The sequence below is a fragment of the Narcine bancroftii genome, chromosome 4, assembly GCF_036971445.1.
Source record: "Narcine bancroftii isolate sNarBan1 chromosome 4, sNarBan1.hap1, whole genome shotgun sequence".
Taxonomy (NCBI): Eukaryota; Metazoa; Chordata; class Chondrichthyes; order Torpediniformes; family Narcinidae; genus Narcine; species Narcine bancroftii.
This window is the reverse complement of record NC_091472.1, coordinates 114114263-114140221: the sequence shown is the minus strand read 5'-3', so window position 1 is coordinate 114140221 and position 25959 is coordinate 114114263. Positions and strand designations below refer to the sequence as shown.

Genomic DNA, 25959 nt, shown 5'->3' with positions numbered 1-25959 from the left:
GGGGTGAATGATCTGATAGTAGTCTAGCTTTATACTCAGTTTTCCTAACTCTCCCTTAAATATGGGCTGACAACAAAAACATATCAATCCTTGAGTAAGTTTTGTGCCTACTCGAATACTATGAAAATTCCTTCTCTCTTGGGTGTTGCCTCCTCCATATATTCATAAGTTTCATTTCCTGCATTGATATAACCATACATTTGGCTACTTTATTCTTTTTACTTGTCTTTTGTCCAGTTTTATCTAACATTGGGTCCAAATTAAGGTTAAAATCCCCTCCTATCAACATATTTCCTTGTGTGTCTACAATCTTCAAAAAAATAACCTGCTTAAACTTTTGATCCTCCTCATTAGGCGCATATATATTGAGCAAATTCCAAAATTCTAAGTATATCTGACACATTATCATTTCATACCTCCCTGCTGGATCTATTATTTCTTCCTCTATTTTGATTGGTACACTTTTGTTAACTAGTATGGCTACACCTCTAGCTTTTGAATTATAGGATGCTGCCGTTACGTGTCCTACCCAGTCTCTGTTTAATTTGTTATGTTCCGCTTCAGTTAGATGCATTTCCTGCACAAATGCTATATCTATTTTTTCCTTCTTCAATAAATTTAGTAGCCTCTTCCTTTTAATTTGGTTATGTATTCCATTAATGTTTATAGTCATATAGTTCAACATGGCCATCTTATATCTTGCATACACCTCTTTTCCACCTCTTCGCCACCTCCGTCCCCCTTTTCCCCATTTTCATCTCTTAGTTTTCTCTTATTACACTTAATATACGACAACACATTTAAGTCATAAAGTACCCCTGCAGTTCCCACATCCACTAATATCTTAACCCCAAAAGATTCCCCCCCCACCCCTGAGTTGCCCCATATCCCTTGCCAGGCAACCACAACTCCCCTTTTCATTTGGATTGCTATCTTGTTCACAGCGTCAACTGATTTTGCAGTGACGGTTATTCCCCCTCCACCCAGCCCTCTCCAGAAAACACTTTTAAAAAAAACCCACATATAACAAAACTCTCTCTCTCCCCCCCCTTACTCTCTTCCTTTCCTTCTCTTTTCCCTCTTTAGTTCTTTACATATACATTGTTTTTACATCTTCATATATACTTTATTGCTGTTCTTCATTCTTGTTACATCTCTTCATCTTTCCTGCAAACGTTCTGTGAATTCTTGCGCTTTCTCTGGATCCGAGGTATAAATATTTTAAGTTCGGATAGATGTTTTAATATGAATTTGTAACCTTATTTCCATAAAATCGATTTCGCTGTATTAAACTCCTTCCTCTTCTTTAAGAGTTCAAAACTTATGTCTGGGTAAAAAAATATTTTTTGACTCTTGTATTCCAATGGTTTATTATCTTCTCTAACTTTATTCCTTGCCCGTTCCAGTATATTTCCCCTTGTCGTGTATCTCAAAAATTTTACTAAGATGGATCTTAGTGTTTGATGTGCCTGTGGTTTCAGAGCTAATGCTCGGTGTGCCCTTTCTATTTCCATTTCTTCCTGCATTTCTGTCATTCCCAGGACCTTCGAGATCCATCCTTTTATAAATTCCTTTATATCTGTGCCTTCTTCACCCTCCTTCAGGCCTACTATTTTTATGTTGTTTCGCCTACTATAATTTTCCAACATATCAATTTTCTGAGATAATAATTTTTGTGTCTCTTTAATTTTTTTGTCACTTTCTTCCAATTTTTCTCTTAAGTCATTCACTTTCATTTCTAAAGCCGTTTCCCGCTCTTCAACATTCTCTACTCTTTTCCCTATTTCTGTCATTACCAGTTCTAACCTTTGCATTTTATCTTTTGTTCTTTTCATTTTCCTTTTAATTGCATTAAACTCTAATATAACCATTCTTTTAATGATCTCATTTGTTCTTCAAAAAAGACTTTATCTATATTCTGTTCATCAGTTTTACCTTCTACTTCTCTGTGAAGATCTTGGTCTTCTTCTTCCTCTTCTTCTGTGTCTGTATCTGTGTTTGTGTCTTCTTTTCTTTGTGTCTGTGTCTCTTCTGTTTTTCCTGATGAGCTGCTTGTATCTTTTTGTCGGGCCTCTTCTTGCTGAGCCTCTTGTTGCTGGTCCTCCCCTCCTGAGCTGCTTGTCTGTCGTGCTTTTTGACATTGATCTTCTTGTTGGTCATCCCTCCATCTGTATTCTACATCTGTTTCATCGCTCCCTCTTCTGCTGGCTTCCTCGTCCTCCAGCTGAGTGCCCTGGTGTCGGGCGTCCCTCAGCTGTTCGCTCTGTGACAACCCGCTCTTCTGCTGAGCCCCCCTCCCGCCGGTGTCGTCTTTCTCCTTTGATTGCGCACTGCGCACTTTTGTTTGGCTCCGAGAACCATTTTTGTAGTCCACTGGCTGGTGGGTCGTGACTCCGCAGGGCAGGTTACTGACCTCGAGGGTCGGGTGGCCTCCACAGCGTCCTGTTCCTTCATGCAGGTAAGGCCTTCTTCTATCTTCTCCGATGACTTTTCTACTTTTTTTCCAGTTGCTTTTACTTTCTCCTTCTTGGGAGCCATCTTCTTTCTCTTCTCTGTATCTTTATCTTCTATTTCTTATATTTTTTTTGCTATGCTTTGCTTTTTCCTAACTTTTTTACTATTTTCCTGGAGAGGGCTGGTTTTCCCGACCGGCCGCTACTCCATCATGTGACTCCTCTTATTCTTCAAATTTAAGAGTGAGCCTGCATTTACCCTGTCAGATGGCAGCTCATTCCACACTCCCACTGCTCTCTGAGTGAAGATGTACCCCCTAATGATCCCCTGAACCTTTCCCCCTTTACCCTTAAGCCATGCTCTCTTGTATTCATCTCTCCTAATCTCGTATTTACTCTGTCGATACCTTTCATAATTTTGTAAACCTCTATCAAATCTCCCTTCATCCTTCTACACTCTAATTAATAAAGTCCTAATCTGTTTAATCTTTCCCTGTAGCTCAACTCCTGAGATCCCAGCAACATCCTAGTAAATCTTCTCTACACTCTTTCAATCTTACTGACATCCTTCCTGTAGTTTGGCGACCAGAACTGCACAGTACTGCAGATGAGGCCTCATCGATGTAAAGATAAAGGTTCCATTATTGTCGTGTAGTATTACATTTAAAATGTAACAAACATTTAAAAAAAATATTTTTTAAATCACCAATTTGTCGAGTGCCCTCACAGAAACCTACAGCACCTGGTGTTCCTCGGCAGTTTCCCCTCCAAGTACTGACCAGTCCTGTGCCTGCTTACCTTCTGAGATCAGATAGTTCCAGGTGTAGTTTCCTGATACAACTTCATCAATAATATCTCAACTCTTGTACTCAATACTTTGATTTATAAAGGCCAAGATGCCAAAAGCTATCTTCACAACAATGTCTACCTGTGATGCCACTTTCAGGGAATTATGTATCTGTATTCCCAGATCCCTTTGTTCCTCTGCACTCCTCTGTCCTACTGTTTACTGTGTATGTCCTCCCTTGGTTTTGCCTTCCAAAATGCAACACCTCACACTTTTCTGCATTAAATGCCATTTTCTGACCCATTTTTCCAGATGGTCCAGATCCCTCTGCAAGTTTTGAAAACCTTCCTTGCTGTCCAATGCCTTCAACCTTAGTGTCATCAGCAAACTTGCTGATCTAATTTACCACATTATCCATCCAGATCATTGATATAGACAACAAACAACAACCGATCCCTGAGACACACCAAATGGAAGCACAAACATCCAGTCTGAGAACAATCATCCACTACCACTCTGTCTTCTCTCATTCAGCCAAGTCCGAATCCACTTTATGACCTTTCCATGGATACCTAGTGTCTGAATTTTCTGAACTAACCTCCCATGTGAGACCTTGTCAAAGGTCATCCACAGCCTCTCTTTCATCTATTTTCTTGGTAACCTCTTTGAAAAACTCTATAATGTTTGTTAAACACGACCTGCCATGGACAAAGCCATGTTGACTATCCTTAATCAGCCTTTGGCTTTTCAAATACTTGTATATCCGATCTCTCAGAACACCTTCCAATGATTTACCTACTACTGACATCAGGCTTACCAGCCTGTAATTTCCTTGTTTACTTTTGGAGACTTTCTTGAACAATGAAACAACATGAGCTACCCTCCAATCCTCTGTCACCACATCCATAGCTAAGGATGTTTTAAATATTTCCTCCAGGGCCCCTGCAATTTTTAAACTAGTCTCCCTCAAGGTCCGAGGAAATGTCAAGTCAGGCCCAGGGATTTATCTACCTTTATTCGTTGTAAGGCAGCAAGCACCTCCTCCTCTTTACTCTCTATATGTTCCATGCCACTACTGCTCATTTACCTTCCTTATAAACTATGCCAATTTCCTGAGTAAATGCTTTTCTTTTTCATTATTTTTATTGGATTTTACAGAAATAGAATATGTAGAAGCCATTAATCAAAGGTAATAAATAAAAAGGAATATAAAGAAAAAAAGTTATATAATAAAAATAAAATTATATATAAACTCAATAAAAAGTAAATATTATATGATCCTACAAAATCTACCTCCTTCCCTTCTGAAGTTATCTGGTAAGTACATATAATTTCACTACCATAAAAAGAAAACACAAACACACAAAGCAAGATCTAAGTGATCTTATAAATGACCAATATAATTGATAAAAATGACCCAATAAACTTAGAAAATTTAAATCCGTTACAATAGAAGAACATCTGATTTTTTTCCCCAGAAGTTAGGCATGTCGTCATATCAGAAAGCCATTGCATATAGTTGGAGGGGCAGCATCTTCTGGCTCATCAATATTGAATGTTTAGCAATAAAAGAGGGGAAAGGGGAAACATGGGATTGAGACAGAGTTAAATTCAAATCATTTGTCTTAGTTGATCCAACAATTATAGGGCAATTATAGGATAAGGAATTAGATTCACATTGAGAACTTAATGATAAGGTACAAAAGAGATCTTCCCAAAAAATGGAAATAGAGGATATGTAACAAAGTTCCTTATTCAGTCTTATACCTGTCACATTTCAAGGAAATGTTTGAGTAAAATTTAGGCAACTGAAGTTTCGAAAAGTAAGCTCGATGCACTATCTTAAATTGTAAAAGCGAATGTCACGCACATAAAGAAGATGAATTTAACATTTTAAAAATAGAATCCCATGTAATATCTGAAAATGAAAGTTGAAGATCTTGGTCAAAAACTTTTTAATCTTATCTAGGGAATTATCCCTAGCCTTTAATAATAAATCATATATAGCTGATATCAGCTTTTTTAAAAAAAATCAGTTTAAAAATTATAGATCATCCCTATAGTATTTATAACAAGTGTTACGAGCCCAAAGGAGATCAAAACTCAGCAGCAATAGACATTCATGACAAATGGTTAAACAAAATTTGCTTTTAATCATCTTTAAACATGAAAATAGAATCAAACTTTAACAACTCTATTTTTATTAACTTACTTAATTTAACCCCCTTCTAATTCAAAGCACACATGTGTATAATGTGTGTTAAGTTTAGAAAAGTTATTTGGTTCACAGTCCAATCTCACTTCTCATTCTTCCAAGTTCACTGGTTGCAAGAAATTCTTATACTGTGGACAGAATTTAACATATATAAAATTCACCAGGCTTTGGTGCTTGAAAGGTAAATGGCTACCACTCAGGAAGGTTCTGGTAGATTTACACAAAGAGATTTGTGGTTCCAGGATTTATACAACTGAGGTACCACCATAAGTCACCTTAATATCTTGCTGATGAAACTTGCCCCATCAGGGTTCTCCAGATGATAACTTCTTTCTTTTAGGCTACCACAGAGTAGAATTCCTTTCTCTTCCACTTATTATAGCACTTCCAGCCATCTGCCACTCTGGAGCTTCTGTTTCAGTTCCAACAAGCTTCTCCTCCCTCTCTCCCTCTCACTCTCTCTCTCTCTACTGGAGGAGCTGTTTCTATTCACATGACTCTATAAATCTGATTCTAAATAAACATTCTGCAAATCCCTTCACATTTGAACTATCTAGCAAGAATGACACCAATATCAAATAACGAGCAGTCATCAGTATGATTCTATTTCAAGCCAACTACTCTGGTGGGCTGAAATAAAGAAATGGATTGGCATGAGAAGACTGTGGTCATAGACATTGTTGACTGGAGGATCTGAAGAGAATGGCATCAAAGCATATCTTGTTGACTATCCCTCTCTCTCTGTGTTTATGAATAAGGTGTTGGTTCAACAACACAAGAATTTCAAGCAATAGCAGTCAGGGTAATGTGACTTAGATTATGAATGGAAGTGACACAAGGATTGCTAATGTGGAGACTTGTTCATTTTTGGCTCAGGACCAGTAACTTGCATGGGATTAAGGCTAAATCAAAGCATGGTATGCTTATTTGCTCATGTGTTAGTTATTTTCCTTATCAAATGGGGCAAGGTTCAAATTTGTGATACCACATTTAGGAAAGTGCTGGTTTTTTTTCCTGAGAGGAGGCAAATATATTGGGCAATCAAGGGACTGTTAAGAAGAAGGATCAAAAGGATCACATTTTAGTTTAAAAAAAAATCAAATAAGTTTTTGAACCTGATAGCTGATAAATCCAAAGGATCTGATGAATTACATTCCAGGCTCTTGAAGGGAGAGGTTTTAGTGGTAAATGCTGCCAAAGACTACTGAAGGGCCTGTCTGTACTGTGATGTTCTAGATTCAGGTACTGCTCCTTTGATTGGGGGGGTAACAAATTGTTGGGCCATGTCATTACACAAATGTGATCCAATTATTTATGAAGGGAGAGAAAGAGCACTCAGTAAACTGGCAACATGTTCACCAAATGTCAGTGGCAGGGATACTCTTGCAAGTTTTGTCCGGTTTAGGTGCAGGGAGAATATTTCCCATGAAGATATCTGGGACTGGGGTTAATGTTTCGGAATAAGGAGAAGGATATTTTGAACTTTGTTTCGAAGGTCATCATGGTTCACACAATGCTGTTACAGCATCAGTGATCCAGGTTCAAATCTGGTACTGTCTGTAAGGAGTTCATACATTCTTCCCGTGACCTGATGGGCTTTCTCTGGGTGCTCTGGTTTCCTCCCACCCACTAAAAACGTAGGAGGTTTGTAAGTTAATCGGTGGTTTTAGGTTGCACAGACTTGTGGGCTGGAGAACTTGTTATCATGCTGTATCCCCTTAAATAAAACTGAGGAAATCTTTTTCAGACTTTGGTGAACATGTGGAACTTTCTACTCTGGCAAACTGTGGAAGCAGAGTCATTGTGTTCATTCAAAACAGAAATCAATAGATTCTTGGACATTAAAGGAATTGAAAGGAAATGAGATAATGTGAAATTACCACTGTGGTAAAAGAACTATGTCGAATGCCACAGCAGGCTAAAACGGTCAGATGTTCCTATATTTCTTTTCTACTATAATCATAAGAATGTAGAGAGAGAAAAAGTGGATAATGAGCATAAATCTCCTAACCCTCAAGAGCTCATGCTTATATATCTCTTGTGAAGAGATTCACTGTTGATGCTGGTCAGCCCACTGGGACGAGACACAAGATCCTGTTATCACTGCTCCCAATCCACAGAAGATCCTGTGGGGAGGATTGTTCTTTACTGACAAGATCTGCACCAAATAGAACAGGGGAAGTGTAGTAAAACATTAATAAGTGAAGCAGGATAAGGGATTGCAGCAAAACAACATTTGGAACTCTGCAGCATCTGGCTTTGTTGTAAGAGACTCCTATTGCCAAGCCATGAGCCACTAATCTGATATATTCAAGGCTAAAAATTGAGTGAAGTTCAATGGCATTCCGTTCAGCATTTCACCAAATGGATGAGCAGCAAAAACAAAGGAAATATTCATTATTAATACAAAGATTTAATGCACAACAGAGCCAAAAAAGCTACAGGATACTTCAGAAACAAACTACAAGCTCAGCTGAAACTCAGCAGGTCATGCAGCACTGACAGGAAGCAAAAGGTAACGAACGTTTCGAGCCTGTGCCCTTTTTTCAGGAAAACAGGTGGGGGTAGGGGAGGAGAGAAGAAGGGAATGGGACCAAAACAGATAAATGGGTAAGGGGGTCAGAGGTAGTAGATGCAGGTGAGAGGGTAAAAAAGAAAGAGGCTCAGAAGTGATGAGATGGGTAGCTTCTTCCATGTTTTAGCAACTTCTTTTCCTATGCATTTTGTTCAAATGGCATTCTTCTCTCACATACTTTCTCTGCCTCCTTAGATCCCCTAACATACATTATATTCTCACATTATCCATTTTTTCCATCACACACATCTACAGGAGAATTTCTGACTCCATAACATTTGGTCTCCTTGAATTTTCTTCATGGGTCATGCTATAAATGTACTTTATAGCAATATTTGGAACTGTAATGTTGCCACAAAGCAAAGAATGTCAAAACGTGGACATGACAATAAATTCTGATCCTGAGAAATTCTGCCTCTGAATCTTTCAAAAACAATGAATGCACATTCTGCATGTTTCCCCTTGACTTTCACTACTCTCCTGTTGCATTATATATCAATGCCATGCTTTTATTTGATTATTCAATTCTTCAACTAACTCTCCCTTCTGCTGATCAGCTGCTCCAGACATTTAAATTCTATCCATTATTACATTTCCAACATCGAGAGGCTCAGAGAAATGCGTGTACCTATCTTCAGATTTACTTTAAAAAAAACACTGCATGGATATTTTATTTCAATCATTTGCCAAACTATACTTCATCCCTTTGCCCCTCCAAACCATAATGCTTTATACTGCATTTCTATAATTTGGGGATAAGCAATATTAATAAAAAATACAGCAAAAAGAAATGATTATACCGATTATCACCTAAGGGGGATCAGCTGACAACTGCAGTGCCCTTATGTATATAAAAAATCAACAAGAAATATCTTTTCACACTTATTTGCCACACACTTGAAATAAAATCTGAGTGGTTACCTTGTTGAGATTTCATGCGTAGCCTAACCTAGGCAGGCACTTAAATTAAAATCACCATTTGAAATGTATTCTGGGTAAATTAATGGCATTTTCATGAGTCAAACTTGAAGACTTATTGTTAGAAATTTTTGCCAGTTTCAGGAGAATTTCATGTGCATTAAATGCACATAGAATTTCAGGTAGAAATGTGCTGAAATCTAACCCTTTGTGCACATTCAACATTACCTCAAAGCTAAATGTCCCCGTAGTTCTGCAAATTAAAACACTTCCCAGAGTAAGTGCTCCCTCATTTGGAATTTACTAAAAAGTGCATAAGTCACAATTATCCTGATAGCTGTTCACCATAGTATCTCAGCCTTTGATCATCCATTTTTGCAGGAAAGCATGAAGTTGCAATGATTCCATTGGCAAATCCATTCCCGATATTTGCCTAACTGAATGTCAGTTTCTCCATTAATTTACAACAACTATAGATTTATTTTAAAATGTTAATTTAAATGCTTGAAGAATACCTAAGAATCTGGGTATTTTAATAGTTGTTCCTATTTGAATAGTCATACATTTGTAACATCTGTAAATTACTTTTTAAGCAATTAAAGTTTTGACAACCAGCAAAGCATGAGAGAGGTGTGGCAGCAAAAATTTATCGCGTCTTGTGAACAGAGCTTGTTCTGTATCATCTTGTCCACTGCCCACCTTTGATGGTGTGGAACACGGTCACGGTGCTGATGGTCAAGTTGCCTTTTAGTCGATTAAGTTGGTGCTCTAGTAGAATGAAAAATTAGCATATTCATGCTCTCTGAAAATTCTCTCTTTTTCGAGCTGATCTGTGCATTTCCAGTACTTTCTAACATGGTTCTCTGGCATCCACTGATCTTGAGCTTGGAACATATTAATAAGCTTTCATTATGTCCCGAACAATGAACCGCATTTATGCACCTCAAAAGTGGAATGGATGACATTTTCCCTCACAAATATCTACGCTGTTCATTCTTCTCATCATTATCCTGGACACCTTTAAGCAAATGAAGGAGCTGCCTAGCTGCCACAGGAGGCTGGAGCCAAGAGGCCAATTCGCACCACAGTCCATGTTCTTCCAGAAACAGGAACAATTCAGAAATTCTGGATGGAATCTCATTTTGTTTTGGGGAGAGCGGTCAGACTTCATCCCACTATCTTGTAATGTACTTTCATTATTTACTTCTGATTCAAAGTAATTGAGTAACTTTTGCTTAATTGGACTGGTGGGAAAAGCACGAGACCAGCTGGAATGTCAAGTTTCCACCTGCCAGTATCACTCTCCGTTAACTACAATAAAATCATCGTACCAAACCATCCATAAAGGCAAACAGAAACTTAGAGCTATCCAACAAATGCAAAACAGGTGATCTGGCAGTCAAATAAACACATTTTAATTGAGTTTAACTAGATTGCAACAAGCAACTAAAAAGGTTTCCACTCGGAGGCAAAACAGACAGCTACCCAGTTGTCACTCTCAGCTCAATTTTCATTATTATCCACTGGGTATAATTACATAAAGCAAAGACAGCAAACCAAACAGCCAGAGAAATACATTTGCAATGATTTAAATTTACAAGCAGAAGGTAAATTCAGGAACCAGGTTAAAATTTTCTCTCACAAATGCTTCAACGAATTAAGATTCAAATTATTTTGTTATGCTGGGATCCAACACTAAATAAAAATGATCATCAGCTGATATAATTAATCATTTGTACCTAATGGGCTCTTGGCTCTGCATTCCATTAAAATCAAGTTTTAAGTTGGCATCCGCAAGTAGACTTGAGCAATTATACAGGACATCAAGTTCAAAAACATGGGATGGCGATGATTATGCAGTTCGATCTATCTTTTTAGACATAACAGAAAAGATAGCAGATTTGTTCAGCTACTGATCGAGACCATGACTGACATGGATTGGGAAAAGATTGCAAAGAACTTCTTTTTACAAGCTCAACACATGCAGAAAAGACTTGGATTCTTAGATTTTCTATTAAAAAGGAAAATACTGCAAATGCTGTCTACCTAAAGTTGAAAACAGAAAACAATAGAAATACCCAGCAAGTGAAACACAAGAGTCTACAGGCAGAGTGATTGTAGTAAAAACAGAAATGCTGGAGGATCTCATCAGGTCTTGCAACATTCATAGGAGGTAAAGAGGGGAAGCCCCTCAAATAACAGGCGGAGTGCATCAAGGGGCATAGGAGTGGGCTACATAGCAAGTCAGAGAATGGATGCAAAGAGGTACAGTAGAGAAATGCATGAATATGACACAAAGGATGCATAAAGACTTTGCAGTTTATTTTGTACATAATTGTGAAGTTGATTTTGGGGAAAAAAATTGATATCCACAGTGCGCTCCATCTCAATAATAGGGAAGAATCTGGTCATCAGATAGGAGCTATTGGCACTATTGTACATAGCACAGGAGTGGCCTATCATCTTCTCTCTGCCCTGGCAGTCCCTTGAGCAGACTTCCAGTCTATCTGGGGATTCAAAATGAAAAAGGGTCCGAAGGGTCATCATGTACAAGTCACCAAACAATGAGGGCAAGGTCGTACCCAACATGGTGCACATCCTGATGATATCCTTAGTATGTGGTTGCATCAGATGTGCATGGAATCAAAGCAAGTGCTGCTATGTTCTACCTGTCCCAGGTGCTATGAAGGATGGGTTGGAACCCATTGCCATGCAATGTCACAGAGAACTGGACATTGCCTACTATCTTCCATATGGAAAAGTCTATCAGGCAGTGGTCAGCACGGAATGTCCGTGGACATTAAGGGACAAGGTCTCCAAGTATACTGTGTGGTGGCTCCTTGAGCAGACTGTCCAGATCATTTGATAGAATGTCTAATTGTCAGACCCATTAATGCACATCAGGATTCAGCCAACTGGCAGTGAGAAGAGCCATTCCAGTTAGATGGAATATCATTCCTAAAGCATGTTACTCCCAAGAAGACTGATGGTGAGAGTCAGTCATCCACCTCTTTATATTAATTATCCAAGAGTGTGTAGATCAGGATGCAAAGGTCCCAATCACAGGTCATCCCCAGCAGTAGCGTGACAGAGGACTCTGATTTATGGGCTGTTCCCAGGGACACCCAGACCTGCTGAAAGATCATAAATTGAGAAAAATATGCTCTTTGGTCTGTCCGAAATGTGTCAGTCTTCTAGCATGATGAGCTGACACATTCCATGCTACAGGAATACTTGATGAAGGATGCATTAAGCATATTCAGTGAAAGGAGGAGCTCTGTGGGGAAGGACTGCTACCAGACAGAGAGGCTGAGATCATCAAGGAAGTCCCTCAAAAAAAACTGGAGGAGAAACAACCCTGAGGGAGCAACCTTAGTGATTATGGTCCTATATATGGTTAATACTGCAGATGCAATTACAGAACATTTCAGCTCAGAATAGGTCCTTTTTCCACAATGCTGTGCCAATTCCACAACAATCTACCCCTTTCCAACCACACACCCATAACCTTCTTTTTGTTTAAAAACATCACATACCTATTGTATCAGCAAATGTACAAATAAATATAACACTGAGCATTAATAGACTTTGCACTGTTTTTCTTTGTGCTTATATGAACGGGTCACTATGAATTTGAAAAGACCTGAGCACTGTACTGTAGGTACATTTTTATTGTGAATACGGGTTTTTTTTAAATAAAAGTTCCAGAAATAATTTTATTGTGAATAATCAACCAGCCTGCCAGTCAATTAATATAAAAGTGTTTTGGGGCTATATTTTTTAAAAATTTGACCATAGTGGGCAGTGAAGTAATTGAATGTCATTTGTTATTCATAAAGCTGATTTGTCATTCACCTACCTCACTGACCAACCTGTGGTCTGTGAGACCGGCTGAGTTCCTCCAGCATTTCTATGTGTTTTTACTCACCATCTGCAGACTTATGTGTTTCACTCTGACCAACCTTTGTATTCAGCCATTTATCATTCAAATTGAAATCATTTTTAAAGTTCCTTAATTGGCAAGTATATACGGATGTATTATGAAATTTTCCTCTGCCTGCTATTAGAGAAAAAGTCACCACTATTGTCTCTCGACGTCCCATCAGTAAGAGAGAAAAAAAAGCAAAAGAGCGTCCCTTCACAGTCAATGAGTGTACGTACATTTGCTTCCAATGTTCCCGCAGCAACTGCAGCCACACAGACACCTGAACCTGAGCATTAGATCCAAACCTTCAACACAGTCAGGAAGCCTTCAGCGCCTGAGTGCTTTTGGGAGCCCTTCTTGTCCACAACACCCTCTCAAATCCTGTGTGGGTCCCCCGACTTCAAGTCACCTGCAGCCTGCATAGCTGCTGAGTCGGTTGCTGGTCCACTGCTGTAATCACTGTCCTGTAGGTCCATCTCCTCGGCTTCTCCTTTTCAATGGGATGTGTACTTCCTGTTTCTGGTGGCCTGCACCCCTTGTCTGCAACCCCTTGTAGCCGCTGCCGAACACAGGTGCTGCCATCTTGGACACAGACTCTGCATTTGCAGAATTTTAAAACACCATTGGTTCCTTTAATAGGCTGTTTCAAGCTTGTACCGAGCCATCGGCAGAAGGACCAGATGGATGAACCTTTCGGAGCAGCGCTGTGTCTCCGCTCTCCTGGTCCTGCACAGTTAAAGCAGCCCCAGCAACACTGTAATTTTTTTTTAATTGAAATTCTGAATAGCAAAATGAAAGTTAGTGCTTGATACAAAAGTAACATCCATCTAAATCAAATCTGTGGGTACTTCAGCACAATTCCTCTTCTATGATATTGTTCTATGTATCTAGAAAAGAAAACCATATCCTATTACAGTCCAAGCAACCAGGCAGCATGGCCTCGTGGGCCAGAATGGCCTGTGTCTCTAAATTAAATATTCAGTTAGATGTTAAAAAGTCATATATAATTTGTACATTGAAGCTTGGTTTGATTTGTCTTTGAAATGACTAGATTAAACATATACCACTTTATTAAACATTGGAGCATGGCAAAGCAGCAAAGATTTCACATTAGTGATGGTACCATAAACTTTACTTGGGCACAAATAGATAAGGCACAAAAATAATGCTGTCCTAATAAGGGCAAATAGAAATAAAGTACTCGAGATGGCAGAGGTCGACAACATCGAGTCCACGCTGCTGAAGATCCAGCTGCGCTGGGTGGGTCACGTCTCCAGAATGGAGGACCATCGCCTTCCCAAGATCGTGTTATATGGCGAGCTCTCCACTGGCCACCGTGACAGAGGTGCACCAAAGAACAGGTACAAGGACTGCCTAAAGAAATCTCTTGGTGCCTGCCACATTGACCACCGCCAGTGGGCTGATAACGCCTCAAACCGTGCATCTTGGCGCCTCACAGTTTGGCGGGCAGCAACCTCCTTTGAAGAAGACCGCAGAGCCCACCTCACTGACAAAAGGCAAAGGAGGAAAAACCCAACACCCAACCCCAACCAACCAATTTTCCCTTGCAACCGCTGCAATCGTGTCTGCCTGTCCCGCATCGGACTTGTCAGCCACAAACGAGCCTGCAGCTGACGTGGACTTTTTACCCCCTCCATAAATCTTCGTCCGCGAAGCCAAGCCAAAGAAGAAGAAGAAGAGATAGGAACAAGGTCCTCAGAAACGTGGAAGGTCATAAGGGCCATTTCTGTGTCGTACAACTCTTATTTTAAGGGAGATATACCAGGATAATGGGCCATTCTGGCCCATGAGCCCCAAATTCCCTATGACACTCATCCGACCAATTAACCTTTATTAGCGAGCAATGACAATGAAGCATTTCTACCAAATGATCTGTAGCTCAGGGAGCTAACCCACAGAATCCATGGATTCATTGCCTCTGAATGACTACAGGACATTTCATGCTGACCACAGTCTGATGGACATGTGAACAAAGATATTTGTCTGTAAAAACTTTTCTCTGAAGTATAGGTGGTTTGGCAATATCCAGCTGACTGAGACATTGTGTGGCAAAGGGACAGGAGGAACCTCAGCACATAGTAGCATTTGATCCCATCATAGTTTGGTTTTACATTTTAATTTTTGCAGCCACACATGATGAGAGCCACATCGGGAACACCCTTGCCCCCTCTGTCTGGTGACTTACATGATGACTCTTCAGACCCTTTCCATTTATCTCCAGATGGACCGGATGTCTGCTCTAGTGACCACCAGGGCGAAAGTGCAGGGGATGGGCCACATCTGTCCAATGTACAATAATGCTGTGAGCTTCTCCCACCCAATAATGAAAATCTTCTGTTATTGATAGGGAGTGCCACTACAGATGTATTTTATTTTCCCAAAAATCTACTTTATTCATGATAAAATTATGAATAAAACAAACACTGTGCATCCTTTGTGTCATATTCATACATTCCACTACTGTACCTTTTTTACATTCATTCTCTAACTTGGTAAGAAGGCCACTCCTGTGGCCCTTGTAGCTGCACTCCATCTGTTATTTGAGGGTTTTCCTCTCTAGTCCAGGCCCTCAACATCTGATAGTAGAATGACTCTTCTTCTCCCCTAGGATGGGGTACGTACAATATTAAAGAATATGCACTGGCTATGACCTTGGTGAGTATTATTAAGTATGTGAGTGGTTATGTCAGAATTATCACACTCAAAGTGCATCACTCTGTTAAAACTGTACGTGTATGCAAATTTCATTCATCACATTTTAATTTGATTCATTACTACCCTGAATTAATTTTTTTCGGAGTATGGGACAGTGCAGGTTGGGGAGTGAGGGATGCAAAAGCAGCTCATTTCAAGGATATTCAATCAATTTGTATTCATTAACTTCAGATACAGTTATTCCCCAGAACCTATGATGTGAGAGGCATCATTAATTCTTCAAAGTCTCTCTGCCTTAAATGGACTGGGAAATCCTGGTGGCTATGCAGTGAGGTATGGTGAAAGTGCCAGGGGTTACTTCAATCAAGTGAACAGTCAACAGTCTCTGAGGAGCTGGCTGCTCTGAAAACAACAAGAACTTGCACATTTTTAGTTTAATATAGAGATTCAGCATGGTAACAAGCTCTTCCATTCCATGAGCCTGCACCACCTAAATACACCCGTGTGACCAATTAACCTACTCAACTCGTACGTCTTTGGATTATGGGAGGAAACGCATGCAGACATGGGGAGTATGTACAAACTCCTTACAGACAGTTCCGGAATCATATCCAGGTTGTTGGTGCTGTGATAGCGATCTGATAACTGTGCCACTCGATAGCTGCCAGAAATGTAGATATTATGTTATTTAAATGACAAGTTGCTCTGCTGTTAACATTTCGCAGATTATATTAAAAACACAAAATGCCTCTTTTTCCCATCTCTATTCTATTGTTTTTTGTGCTTCTTCCACTATCTCTTTTATTCCTCCAAACAACACATTCTCACGTATCTACACAAACATGTGCAGACAGAAACTCGTTATTTCACTTCCCTGTTGCTTAACATGCATGTAAAATTCAAGCTTTTATAAACTTACCAATGAAAATCACGCTTCCCTAACTCTTATCAACCTGGTCTATCAGTATATTTGGTGTGCCATCTTAATGTTATAGGAATAAATGGTGAGTACAAACAATGGGTTTAGAACCTTGAAGGAAATGGAAATGTAGCAGAGTGTTGAAATAGCACATGACCGCTCTGTTTGATGGTGATGCAAAGGGTTCCACTGGTTTGTGACAAAATATGCTTGAACTTTGTCATAGATTGAAAGGAACTTCAAGGACGATGGAGTGGCAAGACTGTCAATTGGATAGTCCAAAGATGAGCATCGCCAAGCCACACTCCTCAAACCCGGATCCAGACAAAATCCATCAACGACCTAGGCCCTTCAGGAGCCCTACTCACCACTGGCACCCTCACAAATCCAGTCTCAGTACCTGGAAAAGGCATCTCCCTGGCAAAGTGGTGATTCTGGACAAAAACAAACAACAAAAGATAACCAACAGCTGTGGCAGGGCTTAAAGGACATAACCTGCTGAAAAACCAAATTTGGTGCAGTAGGAGACAGCAAAGCTTCATCCCCAGATGAACCCAAATGCCTATTACGCCTGATTTGACCACCAGAACAAGGAAGGGCCACTACGTGCCCACATGTCCCTCATGACTGATGACCCTCAGTATCTGGGGATGACGTGTGAGGTGCCTTCAGGAGAGGAATCTGTATGGAGTATCTGGCCGAGTACTGAAAAACAGTGCTGACCAACTTGAAAATGTATTTACAGATATCTTTAACATCTCACTCCAGCAGGCATGATACCCACCAGATTCAAACAGGCCTCAATCGTACCTGTGCCCAAGAAGAGTGTGGTAATCTTCCTAAATGACTAGTGGTACTCACACTCACTGTGATGGAGTGTTTTGAGAGACTTGTGTTGGAGCATATCAGCTCCTTCCTGAGCAGCAATGTGGATCTGTTCCAATTTGCCTACTACAGCAACAGCCTACAGTAGCTGCCATTTCACTGGCTCTACACAAAGCCCAGGAACACCTGGATACACACATCAGGATGCTCTTTAACGACTACAGTTTGGCATTCATCCCCTCAAAACTGATCAGCAAACTCCAAGACCTGGGCTCAATACCCCAGTGTGTAATTGGATCCTGGATTTCCTCACTTCAAGACTCCAATCAGTGAAGATAGATAAGAACATCTTCATCAGCACTGGAGCACCACAGAGTTGTGTTCTCAGTCCCCTGCTCTACTTACTTACGACTGTGTGATTTGGTAGAACAATTACCCCCTCCATAAATCTTCGTCCGCGAAGCCAAGCCAAAGAAGAACACCATCTACAAATGTGTAGATGGTAGTGGGTTGTTTAAAAGTGGGCAATGAGTTAATGAAGGGAAATTGAAAACCTGACTGATTGATGAATTAACCACAACCTCACACTCAAGATCGCCCAAACCAAGGAGCTGATTGTGGACTTCAGGAGGGGAAAACCAGAGGTGTATGGTCCAATGATCATTGAGGTATCAGAGGTCGAGAGGGTGAGCAAACTTAAATTCCCTGGAGTCACTATTTTGGAGGATCTTTCCTGGTCCCAACACACAAATGTCGTTGTGAAGAAAGCATATCAGCACCTATACCTTCTCAGGAGATTGTGGAGGTTTGATATGACACTGGAAATCTTGGCAAACTTCCATAGCTCTGTCATCAATACTTCAGCAAAAAGGTAGTGGACACACCCCAGTACATCACAGGCAAAATTCTCCCCACCATCAAGAAAATCTACATGAAATGCTGCAGCAGCAAATCATCACCCAGGGAAGAGGTCTGGGTGCCACAAGACTCGTACCATCAGTTTCACGAACAGTTGCTACCCCTCCACCATCAGACTCTTAAACAACAGACTCAATCAGAGATTCATTAAAGAACTCTTATTTGTACATTATTTATGATTGAATATTTATTTTCTGTATTGAGCAATTTGTTTGCACTTCCTTCTTGTTGACCTTTTGCTCTTTTGTATACGCATCTTTTCTTGACTATTATTTTTATTGCATTACTGACAAGTAGAAATTTTGCCTGGTCTGTAGGTTAGTGTAGTGGTTATCACAACACTATCCAGAGTTTGAATCCTCTGGAAGGAGTTTGTACGCTCTCGCCGTGTCTGCATGAGTTTCCTCCAGGATCTCTGGTTTCTTCCCACTGTTCAAAACATACTGGGAGGGGGGGTTGTAGGTTAATTGGGCAGCATGGGCTCGTGAATCGAAATGGCCTGTTACCATGCTGAACGTCTAAAAAAAAAATTTTTAATCACTTAAAAAGAATCTCAGGGTTATATGTGATGTCATGTACTGTATGTACTCTGACAATAAATTTGAACTTTGAATTTTTTTGAACTTTGGTTCCCTTGAGGCAGTCTCCAGCTGCCTCCTGATGCAAGGTCTTCAGACTCCAAGGCCTTCATTGGTTCGCTACTGTGGGTCCTCTCTCAGGCTTCTCCTTCTTAGCAGGTGGTGTTCACTTATGTCCTGCATCATTCCACAATTCCTCATGTTCTGGGCTGCCAAGCATGGGCGCTGTCATCTTGGGACCAAACCTCATTTTCAATTTATTTTCAAATCTTTGCTTTACATTTTTATCTCTGGTGCCAGCTGCTGTTAAGTTCCTGAGGCCCTCAAAGATCCGATGGTAATTCTAATAAAATTAATCAGGCTTCAGTCAGCACCGTGGGCACATAATTTAAATAAGTTAATGAACTGCCCCTCTTTTACATCTTATAAAAAATGTAACAGCATGGGGAGGCTTGGTGAGTTAAGTGACTCTCCATTTTCAAGCTCTCCAGTATTATTGAACAGGGAGAAAAATGTAAACATTATTATTGTTTATATAAAAAGGTAGGCAGAATTCAGTGCCTATATTTTGAACTGAAATTTGGGGGAAAAAAAAGCATCCATTTGGTGAAGCTGCCCGTGATCTTGATCAATAACAGTGATTGGCCACAGTTGCAGGCAATTTTCTCAAGTTATCCACTGCATGAATCATCAGAATTTACATTTAAGGGAAGGGGCTGCCAACCTCAAAATCTGCTTCACATTATTAATTTTTCATAAGAACTTCAGACAGCAGTGTTCCAGTTTTTAACAATATTTAACTGAATTCAACGCTGAAGGTTTCTCGGCAATTCCCTCATTCAGATCAACCATCTGTAGTAAACGTCGAGTTTACTGACGCTTCAATTACCAAGGATCATCTGTCTCTCTCAGTAAGTCTAATCAAATGATGGCATTCAATTCTATTTCACTGCTCGTGGCAGATTGATTGAAAGACATGGAAATTACAGGGCTGTCTAATTCCCATCACCATAATATGTTCATCAATAAACAATGGACTAGACTTATGATTTCCAAATAGATCAAGCAAACGCATCCCGGCCAAATAGTCTCAGGATTGAAATCGCACATTCAAATCCCACTGAAGACTTATAACTGGGCTGGCATCACTGTGTCATGGAGAGATTGAAGAGAGACTTGCTGGGGAGAATTTCACTTTCAGAAGTGGCACATTTTGAATGAGATGTAAAAGTGAAGCCCTGGGTTGATTACTCTAAGAACTGGTTTATATTAAATGATGTGATTTATGATACAATGTTATACCAGACAGGAATCATTGTGAATTTACTGTGGACCTAGACGATACTATAGCATATAAACAGGCACCTCAGTCCATCTAGTCTGTGCCAAACTAGTATTCTGCCTAGTCCCATTGACCTACATCTGGAACATACCCCTTCCATCCATGTACCTCTCCACAATTTTCTTAAATGTCAAAACTGACAGTTTGTTCCACACTCACCTAATATGCTCCCTAAACACCTCAATTTTCACCTTTAACTCGTGTGTTATGATTCTTGTCTCCCCAAACCTCGGTGGAAAAAGCCTGCTTGCATTTGCTCATTCTTCTACACTGGAGGGAATAAAGTCCTAACTTATTGAACCCTTCCCTGAAAGTCAGTTCCTCGTCCCAGCAACATTCTTCAAATCTTCAGTAAAAGGTTATTCTATTCATGGATCCATTTTTTTCTTTTGTTTGATAATGCAAGGAGCAACAAAACGATGCTTACAGATCTTCTTGAAGGGTCTCTGATTTGAAAAGTTCACTTTCTCTTTCCACAGGGGTCTGGAGCATTTTCTCTTTGTTTGGCACCAAATCCTGGCCAGGGTTTGATGCTTGAGGAAGTAGTGGACCATTGATTGAGAGCAAGATTGATGGAGAACAGGATACACACGAGTGATTGCAGATGGAATTTGAACAATCGGCTGGAGGAACTCAACGAGTTGAGCAGCATCAGTGGAAGAAAAAGAATGGTCGGCATTTCAGGTCAGACTCATGGTTCTCAGTGTAGTGACATAGCAGGCAGTGGTCATGACAGATGGATTAGAAAGCTCAATAAGTGAAAGCAAACACTTTTACCTGGAACACACAACATTCCTGAGCCAAATAATAGCATCAAGATTCAGGGAAAGATATAGTACAAAGAAGCACAGCAATGTGGAAAATGAGGAAGGCAATCTTACTGCTGGTGTGTTACCACATTGGATCCATATTTTGACACTTACCAAATAAAGACAAAATATTAGGGAAGATAATGCTTCATCAGGACCAACAGTGCAACTCCCATTAAGAAAACATTGTGAAAGTACCATCACATGTAAGTGGCAGTTCTTTGACACCTTCTCAAAGAAGAATTTGCGATATTACATCCTGACTGTGCTGGACTACCCCAATGCCACAGAAGCACAATGGTGAAGAAATCCTTCCTTACTTTCTGTCCGTGAAATTTTGCTGAAAGTTGTTTCTTGTCATTTTAAATAATATTTTGTGTAAAAATACTTTTCTAATGTTTGATCATGAGCCAACAGAATGCACAGGGTGTGATATTCACTTGGTAGAGGCCAACAAAATCTGGAAGGAAGTTTTTTTCCAGGTACTCTGTAGTACTCCAAAAAGCACCAAATTATAATTAAATTCTCATTATATTAGGAAAATAAAAATTAGATTGACATGCAGGGTAAATGATTAGTTAAAACTAGTTACACCATAACCTTCACAATAATGAGTTACAAACTTGGTTTAGAACCAAAATAGCAGAAACCAAACAAAAAGATGATGTTGATTTTGATTGGAAGAACAATATAACACATATCACAGACAATAGTAATCAATCAAGTACTTCCACAAACCCTTTCACAATCTAGGCTGTGATGTGATTTCATTCTGGCCTGGTTTGGGAATTCAACATACCAGGAAGACAGAAGGCTGCATAAAGTAACAAACATAGCCAGGTCCATCACAGGCTCCGACCACCCATCCATTGAATACATCTGTGTGAGGTATGACTTCAAGGCAGTGGCAAACATCATAAAGGATCCCCTCACCGTGGTCACAACCTCTTCTCATTGCTATCTTTGACCAAGTGCCGCTATGCGCTGAGGTTCATCAGTCCCACGTGATACGAAGGATGAGCCTGGCCCCATTGTTGTGCAATGTCCCAATGACACGGAATCGATAGATATGATGGGGTGGTTCCCTGAGTAGACTGTCTAGGTCATTGGGTGAAATACCTTATTGCCAGTGCTCACAAATCAGTGCCAGGACTTGGCCTGACTTGCAGTAAGAGGTGCAGTCCTAGTAAAATCGTTCCTGTACAATAGGAGAATTATCCACAACTCATGTTGTGTCTGAGATGACTGTGATCGAAAGGAGACAGTTGCCCACCTCTTTGCAGAATGCAGTTTGTTCAAAGTGTGTGGAGAAGGACGCAAGGCTCCTTGTCACGGTTCATTTTTGGTTGCACCGTGAAAGAGGACTCTTATTTTATGGGCTGTTCTCAGGAACACATGCAGAGACAGACATCCAGAGCTTCAACTCAGTGAAAGATGCACATTGGACTGCCCAAAACGTGCTGGTCTTCCAGCACAAGGAGATGTCAGTGAGGGAAAGTTGCCGACTTACACAATCCAGATTGTAGGAGTATTTGCTGAGGGATGCACTGAGGCTGATGTCACCAGAGAAACTGGGCCAGCCATTTCCCTTTTCAAACCACTGGAGTAGGATGCCCAGGTAAATTTTACTGGGTTCTGACTGGGTTGACTTGGTTGGAGCCTTTCATATCGCCATGTTCCTGGGTCACTAATCGTTCAAATTACCCGGTTAATCCCATTTTACATGGCAGATTGAAAGAGCCTATTGTTGCAGTCTAGGAAATACAGAAGCTAATTGACCCACAACAGATTCTCACAAAATAGCAAGGTGATCATGACCAGCCAATCTATTTTGCTACCTTTAGTTTTAAAAGGAATATTGATCTGAATTCTGGTGATACAATAATTTCTTTAATCTTCTGTAAGATGTGCCCCCAGAACATTAAAGTCTACCTGAAAGCTTTGATCTATGTTCTGAAAGTGCTCAGCAGCACTTTACTAAATAAGCCACATCTAGCACTAATTAAGAAAAGTGTAGAATCACCACGATTTTCTGATTTGTTCTTAATTTATAAGATGTACATTATGGACAACCATTTTAATTTCACACACCATTCCCACACTGACATGTCTATCCATGGCTCATGCACTTCCAAACCAAGGCTACCCACAAATTGTAGAACCAACACCTAATATTCTATCTGGGCACTCTCCAACCAGCTGGCCTCCAATTTCTATCAAACCCCTCCCCTGTGTCTATCTCTTTCCCTATCTCTCTATCTCCTTCTTTCCAGCTCCCCACACCCTTCCTTTCCTTCACCTACCAGAGATCTACCCTCTCCCTCCATCATTTCTCAGCTTATTTTTCTCTTCTACCCTCCCACCTCTCATCTGTTAGCATGTACTCCTTCCCCCTGTCTGTTCCTCCCTCCCCCCCACCTTTTTCTTTAGGTGCCGTCTGTAATGCACATCAAAAGAACCAAGGACTTGTTGATCCAAACCAAGGCTTTTATTAACTAAAAGACTGGAGGATCTCACAAGTAGGTCGACCAGTTCAGAATGACCTGGTCTGGCTAGAAGCAATCCTTGAAGACCTGCCAGTAGGTGTGGCTACACTCTTAGCCAATAACAGTCATCCTACACTACAATCTGTACATATACACATTGGTGATAGAATCTGTACTATCACACCGTCTATTTTCAATTTAATCTCACAAAGAGCCAAGGCCCAAAATGTTGGATACCCTTTAGTTCCTAAGGACTCTGCGTGACCTGCTGAGTTTCTCCAGCACGTATGTATCTTGCATACAGTATATAATATTGAGTTGCCAAGTTGGAGGTGAAATACTGATGGTTTGACTCAAACGTCACTCTGCTATTCCATCAAATTGTGGCTGATCTCCTTCAGTTCAACTGTCCTTTGCTACATCCATTACCCATTTTTCTTCTCCTGTCCAAAATCAAATTAATTTCAGTTTTGAACACACACAATAAGGGATAAGCGTTTAAATGTTATCCTGTCTCGGTGAACTTGCAGATTGTAAGGAATATGAACATTTCTATATTCCGATTAGCTGAACAACTCTATTTATTTATTTTTAACATACTGTTCACGTCTTTTAGCTCGACTTGTAAAATGCTACATACATTTGCAAAATTTTAAAATAGATAGAGGAGCTAATATTGTGATCTGGAGCTTTCTGAAAACCTAATGATGCATTAAGGAACTGAAAAACATCTTAAACCTTGAGCAAAATGCAAATTCTAGGTGCAATAAATTGCCAATATTATGCCCTATATTCTCAGCCTGAAAATTTTGAAGAATTCTCCTTAGCTCAACTGCATGATAAAAGTACGAGCAAACCTAATTGAATCAAGATGATGAGGGGAGGAGTCACGTGATGGAGTAGTGGCCGGACGGTGAACTCCAGCCCTCTCCAGAAAAGTCGGGAAAAACAAAGGAAAACACAAAGGCACAGAAATAAAAGTTACAGAAAAGTGAGTATAAAGGTGAAAAGAAGATGGCGACAAAAAAAGAAAAATCGAAAGCAACGGTAAGAAGAGAGGAAGAGAAGACAAAGGAGGAAAAAGGTGAAGGCTTTACCTGTCCGAAGAGGCCCGCTGCGGAGAGAGAAACCCGGTCCCTCAGGTCGGTAAATAATGGACTACAAAAATGGCTCGCTGAGCCGAGTAAAAGTGCGCAACCGCGCATGCGCGAGGAATCGCGCATGCGCGATGCGAATTAAAAAAAACACACCGACGGGAGGGGGACCAGCTGGGGAGTCAATCTCCACAGCCGGCAACGACAGCTGCAGAACACCTGCAGCAAGAAGAGACCACAGAAGACAATAGAAACAAGAAAGAAGGAAAGGGCAACAAAGAAACAACAGATGGCCAACCCAGAGGAGGAAGAAGAAGAGGAAGAGGAAGAGTACAGTGAAATAGAAGAAGAAAAGAAAGGCAAGATAAAGAAGGTACTTTCTCTTATTAAAGGATACATGGAGTCATTTAAAGAATGGCAAACACAGGAATTTAATGATTTAAGAAAAAGAATAAACAACACAGAAGAGAGAATGAATAAAATAGAGATGACCTTAACAGAAATGGGAAAGAAAATGGACAAGATGGAAGAGCGGGCAGTAGCAGCAGAAATGGAGGTAGAAGACTTAAAAAAGAAATTGGAGGAATCTAATAAAAAAACTAAAGAGACACAAGAACTACTAGCTCAAAAAATAGATACAATGGAAAATTATAACAGAAGAAATAACATAAAGATAGTGGGCCTTAAGGAAGATGAAGAAGGCAAGAATATGAGGGAGTTTATAAAAGAGTGGATCCCTAAGACCCTAGGATGTCCAGAACTACAGCAAGAAATGGAAATAGAAAGGGCACATAAAGTATTGGCCTCTAAACCACAACCACAACAAAAACCAAGATCTATTGTAGTAAAATTCCTAAGATATACTACAAGAGAAAAGGTACTGGAGAAGACAATGGAAAAAGTAAGAGAGGGCAACAAACCACTGGAGTATAAAGGGCAAAAAATCTTCATTTATCCAGATATAAGTTTTGAACTCCTAAAGAAGAGAAAAGAGTTCAATACAGCAAAGGCGATTTTATGGAAGGGTATAAATTTATACTAAAGCATCCAGCGGTATTGAAAATATTTATTCCAGGACAACAAAACAGACTATTCTCGGATCCAGAAGAAGCACGAAAATTTGCAGAACAATTACAAAAATAGACTGAGGGAGGAAGACGGGTAATGAGAGTAAAAATGATCACGATTGATATGTATGTGGGTAAAGACAAAAATAGACTGAGGGATGAAGACGGGTAATGAGAGTAAAAATGATCACGATTGATATGTATGCGGGTAAAGAGGTATAAGAGTGAATAGAGACAATGTGCATACGTGAATGTATCTGTACTTAGAGGAAAATATAGATAGTATAGACAAGAATTAATAAGGGAAGGTAATGGAATAGAGAGAATAAGGAGGGAATTAAAAGAGTGACCTTTGTGACATATGAAAAGTGA

General features: G+C 40.1%; 1 protein-coding gene across 24 annotated transcripts in view; it reads right to left on the bottom strand.

Annotated features, from left to right (window-relative positions):
* plcb4a (phospholipase C, beta 4a) overlaps positions 1–25959 on the bottom strand; it is a 628445-nt gene that overhangs the window by 414020 nt on the left and 188466 nt on the right. Inside the window, exon 1 of one of the 24 annotated variants that reach the window (XM_069932456.1) lies at positions 16469–16518. The exons of 22 other annotated variants lie outside the window; for them this stretch is intronic. The gene's annotated coding sequence lies outside the window, so the exon portion shown is untranslated. Of the gene's footprint in view, positions 1–16468; positions 16519–25959 lie in introns of those variants that run through there. One more of the 24 variants, XM_069932468.1, reaches the window with a different exon arrangement.